Source organism: Stegostoma tigrinum, chromosome 42 (assembly GCF_030684315.1).
Source record: "Stegostoma tigrinum isolate sSteTig4 chromosome 42, sSteTig4.hap1, whole genome shotgun sequence".
Lineage (NCBI taxonomy): Eukaryota > Metazoa > Chordata > Chondrichthyes > Orectolobiformes > Stegostomatidae > Stegostoma > Stegostoma tigrinum.
In genome coordinates, this window is record NC_081395.1 from 11,918,210 (window position 1) to 11,936,341 (window position 18,132).

The following is an 18,132-nucleotide window of genomic DNA, read 5'->3' on the forward strand; positions in this document are numbered from 1 at the left end:
TACCACACACCAAAAATACATAGGCTTGTAGAACAGACAAACAAAGTGGTCATACTTTAATACAAAGACATGCAAAATGATTCACTTTAGGAGGAAGACTGAAAGGTAGTATAAAATATAGGGTGAAGTTCTATAGGGGCCCTGGGAGCAAAGGGATGTTTTCGTGCAAACTCAAAGATGGCTCAGCAGGTTCGGTCACTATAGCATATGGATTCTGGAATTTATGAACAGGGGCATAAAGAACAAAAAACAAGGACGTTGCAACAAACCTTGATAAAGCACTGGTTCAGCTGGAATAGTGTGTCCATTTCTGGGTGTCACACTTTAAGAAGGATGAGAAGGGATCGGAGAGGGAGAAGCCTAGATTCATGACAATTATTTGAAGGACAAGGGATTTCAGATACATTGGAGAAGTTGGGGTTGTTTTCCTTGGTGTTTTGACTAAGGTGCTCAAAATCATGAGGGGCCTGGATGAGTAGATAGGGCGAGACTGTTACCATTGAAGTAGGGAACACAGTTTTAAGATAATTGACAAAGCAAGCAATGGAAACATAAACAGAAACTTCATCACACAGAGAACGGTTTGGATCTGGAAGGTGCCGCCCATGTGTGTGGTGGAGGCAGATTTCAAAAAAAAATTTGAAAGGGAATTGAACAATTATGAGAAGAGAAAATAGTTACAGGGCTACAGGCAAAGGCCATACAGTGCAGTACTGGGTGAGTTGCTCTCTGTCACTGTAAGGTGCTGTGGCCCTTCCCAGAAGTCTGTGCTCCTCTAATTCAGGTGTCTTGCCCATGCCTGGTTTTCATCATTCACTTTTGGAAGCCTTGCATTCAGCAAAGCCATAAGCTTTAGAATTGCTTCAAGAGGGCACCCTTCCCCTCCTTTAAGATTCACCTTAAAAACTGCAGCTGACTGAGCTTCACCTGCTAGCGAGTTTTGAGAAGATCTGCTCTAGTATCCACTTTTGTAACTCTCAGTCAAATTTTGGAACTCCTGTACAGCACCAGTGTACATTTTATTACATTAAAAACAAGTTGTTTGTGTCTGTTCAATCTGTGGCCAATCTCTATGCTCTAGTACACTCTTCCTAAACTCTTTCACTTCATTTAAGACCTCATTTAAATCCCAGCTCTACGGTCAAGTATTGGGCTCCTTAACTCTCATATTCAACTTGGTCTCCATTTTGTTCCTCACACCTGAGTCTCCACCCAGGGGCATTGCGTTATTTTAGAACATTTGAATTAGGGAGCAGAAGGAGGCCATTCTGCCCCTCGAGACTGCTCTGCCATTCAACAAAAGCGTGGTTGATCAGATTATGGACTCCATGTACTTTTCTAGTCACCCCCATATGCTTAGATTCTTCTTTAGCAAGGGATGTTAATTTACTTTTGTGTCAAAAGCATTTAACTACTGTGCGCCTGTCATTCTCTGGGAAAGAGAATTCCAACGACCCTCAGAAAAATACAATTCTCAACTCCATCACAAATGGGAGACCCCTTATTTCCAAACTGTGTTCCCTAGTTCCAGTCATTCCTCAAAGTCATCTGCTAATCAACCTGCAACACTTACACCCACTCTCCTGCCCAAGCGCACACCGCCCCCCCCACCGCAAAACAAAATCAATGGCCCTTTTGTTCTACTCCCAATTACTTCAATTCAAACAAATGTGCAGGCAAGTTAATTACAAGCAATGTAACCTGGCAGCTCCTGTAACTAGCCAAACCAGAAACTGAAATCTTCCTATTCTCTTGAAATATTCCAAGTTGTGCTTAAAACACAAGTGGTGAGATTGACACCTTTTGGTGTGACATACAGCTTGACACCAGTCATTAATGGGCTAGATTCTGAATTAGCTTCCTCTCTAAACAGTCAAAGGAGAATAGAAACTAATTGAGGGTGCATCATAGAATCCCTTTGGCCCAGCAAGTCCACAACAACCCCCAGTGCATCCCACCCAGACCCAGCCCCCTACAATCCAAGTAAACTACACATTCCTGAACACTGCAGGCAATTTCACATGGCCAATCCACCTAATCTGCACATTTTTGGATTGTGGGAGGAAACTGGAGCACCCGGAGGAAACCCATGCAGACACAGGGAAAAATGTGCAAACTCCACACAAACAGACATCCGAGGCTGGAATCAAACCTAATTCCCTGGTGCTGTGAGGCAGCAGTGCTAACCACCGTGCCGTCCCGATTTGTGCAGATTCGTATATATTGGAGAGAGGTTGAAACAAAAGCAGCACTTAGTTTTCAATGCCTGGCAAGGTTTCTGAGCTGTCCCTCATCTGTAACATGCTTGAAAAAAATCACTATCTCACATTTGTTATTTTATTCATGGTCACAGTTGCCAATCCAAATTATCAACGTCTTTGGTCCCTGACTAAAGTGGCTGTGGATTCCAGAACCACTCCAAAAGGCTTGAGCTCATAAACTCCAACTCCAAACCCTGCCATGCCAAGCCAGTATAATTTATATTTCTATAGTTTTTACCCTAGAGAAGTGGGATCCTAGAGCGTTTGGTCTCACAAACCAGAAGAGAGATTTATAATGTCCTCTTCTGAGCCAGGATAGGAGAGCATGGAGCACTGGTTTTAGCAGCTGCTCTTTGCAATGACTGAATAATTCTTTTCTCTCATGTACAGAGTTGGAGGAAGAGAATGTTAGAGGGCATACAGCAGTATTCAAGGTACCATATTTTAGAAAAGTCAAACTGCGGCCCCATCTGTCTCCTCAAGAGGGCAGATGAAGATTCAATAAAAAAACATAGTAAGTGGAGGGGCGTCAGGGTGAATCTTCTCTACTGCCCTGGGGTGCAGCATTTATCCTTTAGCTTACATTCACTAGAAGAGTTTCTGGGACCACATATTCAATGAACATGCATGGCAGCTTACTGTGCATGCGTTGGTTGCAACATTTCTGACATTCCAGGAGTGACAAGACTTGGGAAGCCCCAAGATTGCGAAAAGGAAATTCTTCCTCCAGATCAGTCGATGATTTTCTTGCTCATGAGCAAGTGCCAACAACAGCTGGCCCGATCCAGAGGAACCCAGCAAAATGAGTGTGAATCCCACCCCCCCCACCCCCAACGTCTTCAATTAACACAAGTGCAACCATATGCACTCCCTCCTATAAGCAGTTTTTAAAAAAGGAGTGAGAACGTGAAAGCCTTTTTCCTCTCTTGTTGCCTAGCAACAGTGACTGACTGTACTGTTCGCAGCTCATTAACTCTGTATTATACAGAGCAGGATGCAGACTTCCTGGCTCAGTAAATTCCACATCACCAGTATGTACTGAACCAGCAAACTGCTGGCAATCTTTCCTGGCCATCACAGCCAATCACTCTGGTCAGGTGGCCAATGCAGCACAGCACGCTCCCACAGCACAGCAGTTCAAATCTGAGTCACAGGTAGACAAGGTGGGTAAGAAAGTGTTTAGCACATTGCCTACATCGCTCAGAACACAGAATAGGCGTTGGGTCGTCCCGTTGCGGTAGTATGGGATGCTGGTGCGGTGTGCAGTTCTGGTTGACCTGCAAAGTAATCTTAGGGGGTTTAGGAACTCATGACGGGTAGAGATAAGGTAAATAGCAAGAGTCTTTTCCCTAGGCCATGAGGGGCAACCTTTTTTTTTTTACACAGAGTGGTTTGTGTGGAATGAACCAGAGGACGTGGTGGATGTAGGTACAGTTAGAAAATGTAAAAAGACATTTTGATAAGTACATGAGCGGGGAAGGTTTTGAGGGATATCGGCCAAACGCAGGCAGGTGGGACTAGTTTAATTTGGGAACATGGTCAGCGTGGACTAGTTGGACTGAAAGGTCTATCTCCAAGCTTTATGATCCGATCACCCAGAATGGCCTGATCATTTAAAAGAGAAGAAGATTCCATTATCCGGTCATTCAAGTGTTTTTGAATTCCTATTTTAAAGCCTCATCTGGGAAGGATGGCACCTGTGGTGTTCCCACTGTATCATCCTACACTGGGAGCACTAGCCTAGAATGTGGATTAAATGTGCTTCAAACCAAGGGATGTACCAAGAGATCAAGCCAAGTTGACATACAAAAATAATGCAACAGAATGTATCACCTCACCACACCACACCACCACCACGCCCCTGCCAGTCCCACAAACTTACACCTGCAATCTGAACTTGAATAGATTAATGCACCCACAGCAACCCCACACACTCTTAAAGCTACCCACAACGAGGGGGCTTAATCTCCATACTATGGAGACACTGAGACCAGGAATATAGCTTTGAAAGTTCATCAGGTCTTGCAACATCTGTGGATAGAAACAGTTTAATATTTCTAGTGCAGTAGGACTTCAATTCTGAAAGAGTCATACTAGACTTAAAACATTAACTCTGTTTTTCCCTCTCCACAGATACTGCAAGGCATCTTGAACTTCTCCAGCACTTTATGTGCTTGCTTCAGGTTTCCAGCATGTGCACTATTGTGCGTTTACTTGAAAATTCTTCCACATCTAGAATGCATCCTCTTGATCTAGTCCTCCAATGCCAGCCACAGGGACACCACAACAACAATACAGTCTCAAAGCTTCACTGGCCCATGTTGCAACAATAAACAAGTGAAAAAAAACTGACTGCAAATTGCTTTGGGATGTCCCAAAGGAACCACTCTTATTAGAAAACACCTCCCAAGCCTCACATTGGAATATGCATTAAGTGTGTGAAAGGGTCTAAATTTAATGTTACAGTGCATTGAAATACCTCAAAAACAAACACAAGCTAGCTGTGGAAACTTGGTGAAAGCACCAGCCGAGTCCACCAAGGTTTGATATTCTGCAACTCTGCATAAGTTCTGAGCATAATTAATTCTTTTTCAACCTTATGTAGTGGTTTCCTTGGACAGAGATTCATCCATTTGTCCAAGTATATAGTTAGCATTTCAAGCACAAGCTGGGTAGTCAGTCAGCATGTGATAAAAAGCTTTCACACAACCATCACTATCACTGGTACACTCCATACCAGTATAAGTGTGATTACAGGGCGGGTTCTGGTGCAGTGGTAATGTCCTTACCTTGGAACCAGGATACCAGAACTCGAGTCACACCAGCTTCAGAGGGGTGTATAATAACATCACTGAATATTTTGATTAGAAAATATCTGACAGAGTTGCAGAACTGATTTCAATCTCTTGGTTTTGTTTCACACAGTACTGCAATCCTGAAAGTTAGGTAAGGGGTGGCAAATGTATTACACCAATCACTTTGTACAGCACTTTAAACCTTTGCAAAATGCCCCAGTGAACTGCACAAGTATCCGTCAAACAAAACTGAGCCACATAAGCAGTTTAGCACCGCTCGACCAGAAGCTTGGCAAATGTGCTAAGTTTTAAAAGGAGGGAAGGGAGAAGTTTAGAGAGAGAATTTCAGAACTTAAGAGTCCCAAGCCTTTGAAAGGCACAGCTGCTATTGGTCGAGTGATGGAAATCAGGGATGAACAAGAGGCGCTGAAGCTTCCAGAGATTTTTTGGGGCGGAGTTGGTGTTGTGGGACCTGTAGATTGTAGAAAAAGAGTCATAAATAATGGGGTTTGCGGGAAGTTGTGGCAGCTGGAAGAGATGACAGAGAGTGAGGCTACGGAGAGAAATATGAATTATAAACTAGAGACTTTCCAGACTTGGAGACAGTGCAGGTCAGTGAGTATGGGGGATGGGAAGAGGTTTGGGAAGTGGGTGAATATAGCTCAATGAGACAGGGACAGCAGTATCATTCAACTATAGCAAAACTAACTGAAATCTTGTGCTCCAGACCAGGGTTCCTGATGATCAGCACACACCTCACTTGCTGAAAGAAATGGAGAAACAGGCACTAAGACAGATGCAATGATATCGTTGGCTACAGACCTGTTCATGTATTGTACTGTTGCAAGTTCTATGACAGAGACCACAGAAGCTTATCCTGACAAAATAACACACTGTTATTCTTATATAGTGCTTATGAGGTTATTTGCCAACAAGAAATGAGGGTGGCTACACACCTCTAGATTTAGTTTTGTTTAAAAAAAGTTTTAGTTTCACTTTTGAAGTTCTTCTTTCTGAATGACACTTCATCGTCAGCAAAACCAATCTTCTGTCTAGTTGATCATCCTCTGTCCGCTCTAGTTTGTTCCAGGTCAGTTTTCTCAAAGTCAGAACTTCCCAACTTTACTGGGTCTTTAAAATCAGAATTCACTTGTGATTCTGGGATCCTTTCCATGCAGAGTATCATGAAGGTTAGCCTGAAACTAAAATGCTTTGTGACATTGGTATGCATACGTGGCAGCCCTATGAAGTAATTTCTTTACGTGTATTTTATAGTGGGTAATTGAGGTGAGTTGGAACCAACATCCTGAAAATAACCACTGATCAGGAGTTTAATACAAATACCGTGGCAACAAGCAATTCAAAGGCTGGGAATTCTGCTGCAGGTAACTTACTTCCTAACTCCTAAAGCATCTTCATCATTTACAAAGCACAAGTCAGGAGTGGGATGAAATATTCTCCACTTACTTGGGTGAGTGCAGCTCCAATAACACTCAAAAATCTCGACACTACCCAGTGTAAAGCAGCCTGCCTGACTGGAACCACATCCAACGCCGCAACCATTCACGCATTCAATCACTGACTCTGGCAGCAGTGGGTACTATCTACAAGGTGCATTGTAGCAACTCGCCAAAGTTCCTTCAAAAGCATCTTCCAACTAGCAACCTCTACCACCCAGAAGGACAAAAACAACAAATACAGAGGAGCACCATCATCTGCACATTCCACTGCAATCAATAAATCAGCCTGACCTGGAACTATATCGATTGGTTCTTTACTGCTGTTGGGTTAAAATCCTGGAATTTCCGTCCTGTCAACATTGAGAGACTACCAATATAACATGGACTGGAGTGGTTCGAGAAAGTAGTTCACCACATCCAAATGAGACAGTTAGGGGTGGGAGTAATGCTCAAAAGGTGTAAAAGAGGAAAAAATACTTTGCTAAAAGTGATAAACATTCAGCTGTCCTGCCTGTGTTGCTAGTAATAAATACAACATGTTCTCATAGCTACAAGATATGGCAGAAACTTCTTCTATATATGTCCTCAGATTATATTTCATTAAGTACACGAACAAAGCAGGAGGCCGTTCATTCCTTCAACCCCATTCTGTCACTCAATCAGACTATGGCTGATATGTATCCCTCCATAGTGGCACTGTTCCCTTAATACCCTGAGACCACAAGGGACAGGAACAGGAGTAGGACATTCGGCCCCTTGAGCCTGCTCTGTCATTCAATAGGACCATAGCTAATTTGATACTTCTCACATCCACTTTCCTGTGTTTTTCCCATAACCCTCTACTGCCTGACTGATTAAAAATCTGTCCATCTATCTCTCTCGTCCTTAAATATACAGCTCCTTCAATGCAATTAATTTATTCTTTCCTCAGAGGTGGGGTCACTGTCAATACCAACGTCTGTCACTCATTCTTAATTACCCCTTGAACTGAGTGGCTTGCTGGACTATTTCAGAGGGTAGTCAATAGTAAGATTCCTTCTCATTTTTGCTGTAGCAGCTTCCAATCGGTGTGTGCAGATCTCGCAGTGGCTGCACAGCATACAGTAAATGTTGTTTGAAAGTTAACCACATTGCTGTCAAAGGTAGGCCACAGCAGGTAAAAACAGCAGATTTCTTTAAGGACATTAGGGTGAGTGGACAGGTTTTTTTTAAAAATAGTTTCCAGTTGTTATTTAATGGCTTCATTATTGAGATCAGATTTTCCAACTTTAGTGCAGTAAACATTTTATTAATCAGCACCGATGGGACCAGGAGTATGCCAATTGATCAAATATTCCTAATAATCAAGGAGGTCCACATAATTAACAGAAAAACACACCATGTAATAGAAAAATCATGCAGGGGGTATACTTTAATCATAGCTTAAATCACAAATAATAATGCAATATTGCCTTAAATAAAACTTACTGGCAGATAGCCTTCTCATTCACACATCCTCAACTTGGACATCGAGGTAGATCACCATATTTGATGAGAAATTGATTCAAAATTGATATTTCATGTGGCCATTTGATTGAACAAGTATATTTACACTGAGGTAAATAAACTTTAAAAAACTATAATTGCACAGGATGATACAGTAAACACCATGGTATTTGATGTATAAAATTTTTGCTGGCTTGAGAGTGCTGGTTCTTAAGGTGCTAGTTAAAACAAAGTTTGCTGTATTTGAATCTAAATTACACCAGCTGGTATGGTTGTAGTCTCTGAGATTAAATAGTGCACCACAAACTGCACTCCAGCAGGGAGCCTGTCTCTAGTTAGATGGAGCACCGCAGCTTGGAAGATCAAAGAACTGGGGGGCTAACATAACTTTGCCTGTCTTCACCTAAAAGGGGTCAATAATAGATCCATTGCTTGCTTCATAACAATATGCAAACAAAGGATGGCAATAAACTTTGCAGAATGCCCATACTGCAGCAGAATCTTCCATAGATCCTCACAGTCTACAGTGTTGAAGGCCTCTGTCAGAGCAACATGACAGCCAAGCTGTTCAGGGGTGTTGCTAGTAAGTGCTTTTGCACACTAAGAGCAGTGGAAACATGGAACTCTTCCCCTACTTTTCTGGAACTGGAATGATAAGATATTTGAAGATGGAGATTGATAGATTTTTATCAGGCAAAGGGTTTAAGAGTTACCGAGCAAGGGAAGGTGAGATAAGATGGAGTTACGGAGCAAGTATGATCAGTGTGAATGAAAGGAAGGGTTCACAGAAGCAGGAGGTGGCCATTCAGCCCCTCAGGCCTACACTGCCAGTTCAGTTCCTGTAGCCCTGTAACAGGAACGTGGCAAGGTTAAATCTGGAAAGATGGAGATATTTCCGAGACAAAACGCAATGCAAAGGCTGATCAAAATGGGAACAAGAAACAGGATCACACCCATGAAGTGTTTACATTTTACAGAGATTTCCCCTTCCCTGGTTTACTGATTCTTGCACGAACATACACTCAAAGCCAAATTATTGACCATTGCTATTTGGAAGAGCTAAAAGATTCTCATCCCTCAGAAAAATATTCCTTCTCATCTCTGCAATGGGCGGTACCTTACTTTCTGTCTAGTTGCAGATTCTCCCTCAAGAGGAAAGCTCCCGTCTACATGCACCACATCAAGTCCCCTTAGGATCTTGTAGGTTTCAATTAAGTCACTTCTTATCCCTTAATCCAGCCAACATAACTATTTTCATGCATTCCCTAATCAGCACAGATGCCAATCTGACTGCTGGAACTGCCGACCCCACAAATTACTGGCCTGGATCAACTGACACCAGAGCCCTACAACCTCACACAGGATAAACGAGGACCAATTCCAGTAAGTTGTAATTTGACAGATGCAATGCTATCTAATGCAAGTCAGAAATCCAATCTTGCGTCTACCAGTCAGAAACTTTTCAAAGACACCTCAGATCATTTGTTCCGAGCAAACTTTCATCACCTGGGCACATGTATGAAGGGTTGAATGGCTTCCATCTGCACAGTCACATCCTACAACAATTTAAGCCGAACAAAGGAGAAAAAGCTTGCATTTATGTAGCAGCACTTTTACTCGGCCAGAATGCCCAAAGCTCTTTGCGACCTTATGAATGAAACTGACAAGCAATGGTTTGTGTGCAGAAAGATGCCACATGCAGAAACAATCTGCTTTAGTGATGGGGCTTCACAGGAAGAATGAACTTTCTGCACCTCCTACTTGTCCAACAGTGCCAGAGAACTTTCTCAACAGAAATATTGACTGATATTGACCAGTCTCATCTCCTGTTGACCCATACTGGACAATGTCACTGGCTAGCATAATTCTCTGCTTTGGTTGCACCAGATACAGTTCCCTCTTTTATTTCACCTCCCGATTACCTCAGGGGGTGCAAAGGTTTAACATCTGTCAGAAAGACAAAACTCCAGACACTCTGGTCAGTCTGAGCCCTGTCTGGGTGACTCAAGTCCACAGTCTTGGTGGCTCACTCAATGACATCCCTGGCGTAACACTTCGACAAGCAAGAAGCTCGAACAAAGATCTTGTAACACTACCTTCTTGAGTGGGCACAAACTAACCCTGCACCTCGCAATACTAAAGAAAGCAGGGGGTTGGAGGTGGGACAGGGTGAGAACAGACAGAAAACAATGATGGTGGCGGGGGGGGGAGAGACGAAATCGAAAGCGGTCGGACAACAACCGGGATGGTGAGGGAGAATTGAGAATGGTCGGATGACCATGGTTGGGGGGCGGGAGGAATCCAGAACGGTCGGACAACCACCACGGTTGGGGGGGGGAAGAGAATCAAGAACGGTCGGACAACGACCATGTTGAGGGGAGGGGGAGAGAATCAAGAACGGTCAGATGACCATGGTGGGAGGAAATCGAGAATGGTCAGACGACGACCACGGGGGGGGGGGGGGGGAAGCCGGAGAATCGAGAATGGTCAGATGATGACCATGGTTTGGGGGGGGGGGGAGAGAATTGAGAACCATTGGACAACAACCATGGGGGGGGGGGAAGAGAACCGAGAACAGTCAGAAGACGACAGCAGGGGGGGGGGGAAGGAATCAAGAACTGGTCAGGCAACGGGGGGGGGGATCAAGAACTGGTCAGGCAACGGGGGGGGGGGGGCGGATCAAGAACCATCAGACGCAGGGGGGGAATGCAGCAAGAACTGTCAGACAACAGTGGGGGAAGCGAGAACAGTTGGACACCAGGGGCGGGGGGGCAGCAAAATTCAACTGATGTGAGAGAGTGGTAATGAAGTTATTATTTGGCAGGTGGTCGGGGGGGGGGGGGAAGAGAAGAGTTTGGACTGTTGCGGGGGTGAAGATCGTAGGAGGAAACAAAAAATTTGCTTTTAGAAAGAACAAATTTCATATGAAAGTGGGGTGAAGTTGGGGATGGAGGAATAAGAGTGGGGGGGTGTGTAAAATGAAAAAGTGGAGGCTTTATAAGGGTGCGCACCCCCAGTGATCGTGGGGGGGGGGAAAGAGAACTCTCAACCAAACTTAGTATTGAGTGCAAACATCCCGCCCCCTTCAGAAGCCGATTGGTCATATCCTAGCGCCACTTGGTCGTTGATTGGACCACGCTTTCTCCGGCTGGATTCCCAAGTTTGGTTGCGCCGGATGCAGCTCCCTCTGATATTTTCTAAGCCGGCTATTTTAAAAACTTAATTCTTCCGCCCTCTAGCTTACGTATCTATTAAGAGGAAAGATTGGACACCGAAACACTTACCACGGCGGGCTCGAAGTCCGACTGATTCTGACCCTCTCTACAGTATCTGTTTACCGTCCCCTCACTGAAAGGCCCGGCGCTCGAGCCCTACTGGCGTCACTGACAAGCCCACGTGACTGCCACGTCCACCAGCGCAGGCGCACAGGCTGCTCTACTCACACGGCCAGAGCCCCAAGCCCCGCCCACAAACTCCTGTCCCGCCCATCAGTACCTGTGAGGATGCTGCCTGTGTTCCATTGGCACTCCATACATAACCCCTTCTAGTACAAAACACAGTGACCTGTCCTCTGCAAACTAAAGGAACATGTTCAATCCTTGTGACTTCTTCATGTGAATTACCCTGAAGCCTTCTAGTTCCCCATTTCCTTCTCCATGGCAATGTTTTAGCCTATTGGAGTCAACTTGCCCACACAATGACCACCCTTCTCTCCAACAGCGTCAATTGTTGTGAGGGTTCCAGGTTTGGTGTTCTTGCATTTTGTCCCGACAAGTGCAGGGAATAAAGCTTCGATAAAATGTTTGTGTTTTCAATAAGATTCTGCTCTCCCTAATCATGGTCCCTTAAAATGGGGAGATTCTTCCTCTGTCAGGGAGGCATGGTCTCTCAGAGCGAGGGACCAGGGTTTGATTCCATCCTGGGGCGACTGTGTGGAGTTAAGCATTCTCCCTATGTCTGCGTGGGTTTCCTCCCATATTCCAAACATGAGCAGGTTGGGTGGATTGGCCATGGGAAGTGGCCAATCTATCCATCCAACACATCTTTGGATTAAGGGAGGAAACTCATGCTCCAGTGCAGTGTTGCCTTGATGGAATAATGCTCTTCAAAACAAAAGTTCTCATGAGACCAAGTCCTTCACACTTGCAGGAAGCACATTCCAGATCCCTCCACCCTCTCTCACATCGCACCTTCTGCTCCCTCCCACATCACACCCTCCACCCTCTCTCACATCACACCCCCCAATCCCTCTCACATCACACCCTCCACCCTCTCTCACATCACCCTCCAATCTCTCCCACATCACACGCCCAACCCTCTCACATCACACGCCCCAATCCCTCTCACATCACACGCCCCAATACCTCTCACGTCACACCCTCCAACCTGTCTCACATCACACCCTCCACCCTGTCTCACATCACACCTTCCACCCTCGCTCACATCACACCCTCCAATCCCTCCCACATCACACCTTCCACGCTCTCTCACATCACACCCAACATAGCCTCCCACATCATATCCTCCAGCCTCTCACATCACACCCTCCATCCCCTCTCACATCACACGCTCCACTCCTTCTCACATCACACCCTCCACTTCCTCACATCACACCCTCCAATCCCTCCCACATTACACCATCCACTCCCTCTCACATCACACCCTCCACTCCCACCCACATCACACCCTCCACCCTGTCTCACATCACACCTTCCACCCTCGCTCACATCACACCCTCCAATCCCTCCCACATCACACCTTCCACGCTCTCTCACATCACACCCAACATACCCTCCCACATCATATCCTCCAGCCTCTCACATCACACCCTCCACTCCCTCCCACATCACACCCACCTCTCCCGCCCACATCACACCCTCCATCCCCTCTCACATCACACGCTCCACTCCTTCTCACATCACACCCTCCACTTCCTCACATCACACCCTCCAATCCCTCCCACATTACACCATCCACTCCCTCTCACATCACACCCTCCACTCCCGCCCACATCACACCCTCCACCCTCTCACAAGCCACACCCTCCACCCTCTCACATCACACCCTCCACTCCCTCTCACATCACACCCTCCACTCCCTCCCACATCACACTCTCCACCCTTACTCACATCACACCCTGCAATCCCTCTCAGATCAGACCCTCCATGCCCTCCCACATCACATGCGCCACCCTCTCACATCACACCCTCCACCCAGTCTCACATCACACCTTCCACCCTCGCTCACATCACACTCTCCACTCCCTCCCACATCACACCCTCCACGCTCTCTCACATCACACCCACCATACCCTCCCACATCATATCCTCCAGCCTCATTCACATCACTCCCTCCAGTCTCTCACATCACACCCACCACACCGTTCCACATCACACCCTCCACTCCCACCCACATCACACCCTCCACTCCATCCTACATCACACCCTCCACCTTCTTTCACGGCACACTCTCCAATCCCTCCCACATCACACCCTCCACCCTCTCACATTACACCCTCCAAACCCTCCCACATCACACCCTCCACTCCATCCTACAGCACACCCTCCACCATCTCTCACGGCGCACCCTCCAATCCCTCCCACATCAGACCCTCCACCCTCTCACATCACACCCTCTATCCCTCCCACATCACACCCTCCACCCTCTCTCACGGCACACCCCCTACTCCCTCTCACATCACATCTTCCACTCCCTCTCACATCACACTCTCCACCCTCACTCACATCACACCCTGCAATCCCTCACACATCACACCCTCCAATCCCTGCCACATCACACCCTCCGCCCTCTCAAATCAAACCCTCCACTCCCTCTCACATACCCTCCAATCCCTCCCACATCACACCCTCCAATCCCTCCCACATCACACCCTCCACGCCCTCCCACATCACACACTCCACTCCCTCTCACATCACACCCTCCAATCCCTCCCACATCACACCCTCCACCCTCCCACATCACACCCTCCACCCTCTCTCACGGCACACCCTCCACTCCCACCCACATCACACCCTCCACTCCATCCTACATCGCACCCTCCACCTTCTCTCACGGCACACTCTCCAATCCCTCCCACATCACACCCTCCACCCTCTCTCATGGCGCACCCTCCAATCCCTCCCACATCAGACCCTCCACCCTCTCACATCACACCCTCCACCCTCTCTCACGGCACACCCTCTACTCCCTCTCACATCACACCTTCCACTCCCTCTCACATCACACTCTCCACCCTCACTCACATCACACCCTGCAATCCCTCCCACATCACACCCTCCAATCCCTGCCACTTCACACCCTCCGCCCTCTCAAATCACACCCTCCACTCCCTCTCACGTACCCTCCAATCCCTCCCACATCACACCCTCCAATCCCTCCCACATCACACCCTCCACGCCCTCCCACATCACACCCTCCACTCCCTCTCACGGCACACCCTCCAATCCCTCCCACATCACACCCTCCAATCCCTCCCACATCACACCCTCCAATCCCTCCCACATCACACCCTCCACCCTCTCACATCACACCCTCTAATCCCTCCCACATCACACCCTCCACCCTCTCTCACGGCACACCCTCCAATCCCTCCCACATCACACCCTGCAATCCCTCCCACATCACACCCTCTAATCCCTCCCACATCACACCCTCCACCCTCTCTCACGGCAGACCCTCCAATCCCTCCCACATCACACCCTCCAATCCCTCCCACATCACACCCTCTAATCCCTCCCACATCACACCCTCCACCCTCTCTCACGGCACACCCTCCAATCCCTCACACATCACACCCTCCAATCCCTCCCACATCACACCCTCCAATCCCTCCCACATCACACCCTCCAATCCCTCCCACATCACACCCTCCACCCTCTCTCACGGCACACCCTCCACTCCCTCCCACATCACACTCTCCACCCTCACTCACATCACACCCTGCAATCCCTCTCAGATCAGACCCTCCACGCCCTCCCACATCACATGCGCCACCCTCTCACATCACACCCTCCACCCAGTCTCACATCACACCTTCCACCCTCGCTCACATCACACTCTCCACTCCCTCCCACATCACACCCTCCACGCTCTCTCACATCACACCCACCATACCCTCCCACATCATATCCTCCAGCCTCATTCACATCACTCCCTCCAGTCTCTCACATCACACCCACCACACCGTCCCACATCACACCCTCCACTCCCACCCACATCACACCCTCCACTCCATCCTACATCACACCCTCCACCTTCTTTCACGGCACACTCTCCAATCCCTCCCACATCACACCCTCCACCCTCTCACATTACACCCTCCAAACCCTCCCACATCACACCCTCCACTCCATCCTACAGCACACCCTCCACCCTCTCTCACGGCGCACCCTCCAATCCCTCCCACATTAGACCCTCCACCCTCTCACATCACGCCCTCTATCCCTCCCACATCACACCCTCCACCCTCTCTCACGGCACACCCCCTACTCCCTCTCACATCACATCTTCCACTCCCTCTCACATCACACTCTCCACCCTCACTCACATCACACCCTGCAATCCCTCACACATCACACCCTCCAATCCCTGCCACATCACACCCTCCGCCCTCTCAAATCACACCCTCCACTCCCTCTCACATACCCTCCAATCCCTCCCACATCACACCCTCCAATCCCTGCCACATCACACCCTCCGCCCTCTCAAATCACACCCTCCACTCCCTCTCACATACCCTCCAATCCCTCCCACATCACACCCTCCAATCCCTCCCACATCACACCCTCCACGCCCTCCCACATCACACACTCCACTCCCTCTCACATCACACCCTCCAATCCCTCCCACATCACACCCTCCACCCTCCCACATCACACCCTCCACCCTCTCTCACGGCACACCCTCCACTCCCACCCACATCACACCCTCCACTCCATCCTACATCGCACCCTCCACCTTCTCTCACGGCACACTCTCCAATCCCTCCCACATCACACCCTCCACCCTCTCACATTACACCCTCCAAACCCTCCCACATCACACCCTCCACTCCATCCTACATCACACCCTCCACCCTCTCTCATGGCGCACCCTCCAATCCCTCCCACATCAGACCCTCCACCCTCTCACATCACACCCTTTATTCCTCCCACATCACACCCTCCACCCTCTCTCACGGCACACCCTCTACTCCCTCTCACATCACACCTTCCACTCCCTCTCACATCACACTCTCCACCCTCACTCACATCACACCCTGCAATCCCTCCCACATCACACCCTCCAATCCCTGCCACTTCACACCGTCCGCCCTCTCAAATCACACCCTCCACTCCCTCTCACGTACCCTCCAATCCCTCCCACATCACACCCTCCAATCCCTCCCACATCACACCCTCCACGCCCTCCCACATCACACCCTCCACTCCCTCTCACATCACACCCTCCAATCCCTCCCACATCACACCCTCCACCCTCTCACATCACACCCTCTAATCCCTCCCACATCACACCCTCCAATCCCTCCCACATCACACCCTCCAATCCCTCCCACATCACACCCTGCAATCCCTCCCACATCACACCCTCCAATCCCTCCCACATCACACCCTCCACCCTCTCACATCACACCCTCTAATCCCTCCCACATCACACCCTCCACCCTCTCTCACGGCACACCCTCCAATCCCTCCCACATCACACCCTGCAATCCCTCCCACATCACACCCTCTAATCCCTCCCACATCACACCCTCCACCCTCTCTCACGGCACACCCTCCAATCCCTCCCACATCACACCCTCCGATCCCTCCCACATCACACCCTGCAATCCCTCCCACATCACACCCTCTAATCCCTCCCACAACACACCCTCCACCCTCTCTCACGGCACACCCTCCAATCCCTCCCACATCACACCCTCCAATCCCTCCCACATCACACCCTCCAATCCCTCCCACATCACACCCTCCACCCTCTCTCACGGCACACCCTCCACTCCCTCCCACATCACACTCTCCACCCTCACTCACATCACACCCTGCAATCCCTCTCAGATCAGACCCTCCACGCCCTCCCACATCACATGCGCCACCCTCTCACATCACACCCTCCACCCAGTCTCACATCACACCTTCCACCCTCGCTCACATCACACTCTCCACTCCCTCCCACATCACACCCTCCACGCTCTCTCACATCACACCCACCATACCCTCCCACATCATATCCTCCAGCCTCATTCACATCACTCCCTCCAGTCTCTCACATCACACCCACCACACCGTCCCACATCACACCCTCCACTCCCACCCACATCACACCCTCCACTCCATCCTACATCACACCCTCCACCTTCTTTCACGGCACACTCTCCAATCCCTCCCACATCACACCCTCCACCCTCTCACATTACACCCTCCAAACCCTCCCACATCACACCCTCCACTCCATCCTACAGCACACCCTCCACCCTCTCTCACAGCACACCCTCCAATCCCTCCCACATCAGACCCTCCACCCTCTCACATCACACCCTCTATCCCTCCCACATCACACCCTCCACCCTCTCTCACAGCACACCCCCTACTCCCTCTCACATCACATCTTCCACTCCCTCTCACATCACACTCTCCACCCTCACTCACATCACACCCTGCAATCCCTCACACATCACACCCTCCAATCCCTGCCACATCACACCCTCCGCCCTCTCAAATCACACCATCCACTCCCTCTCACATACCCTCCAATCCCTCCCACATCACACCCTCCAATCCCTCCCACATCACACCCTCCACGCCCTCCCACATCACACACTCCACTCCCTCTCACATTACACCCTCCAATCCCTCCCACATCACACCCTCCACCCTCCCACATCACACCCTCCACCCTCTCTCACGGCACACCCTCCACTCCCACCCACATCACACCCTCCACTCCATCCTACATCGCACCCTCCACCTTCTCTCACGGCACACTCTCCAATCCCTCCCACATCACACCTTCCACCCTCTCACATTACACCCTCCAAACCCTCCCACATCACACCCTCCACTCCATCCTACATCACACCCTCCACCCTTTCTCATGGCGCACCCTCCAATC

The 18,132-nt window shown here is 49.0% G+C and overlaps 1 protein-coding gene across 1 annotated transcript in view; it reads right to left on the bottom strand.

Annotated features, from left to right (window-relative positions):
• The window catches only part of stx5a (syntaxin 5A), a 31,396-nt gene extending 19,996 nt beyond the window's left edge, over positions 1 to 11,400 (bottom strand). The window contains exon 1 of the mRNA XM_059641478.1: positions 11,286 to 11,400. The gene's annotated coding sequence lies outside the window, so the exon portion shown is untranslated. The remainder of the gene's footprint in view (positions 1 to 11,285) is intronic.
• Between the last annotated feature and the right edge of the window lie 6,732 nt (positions 11,401 to 18,132).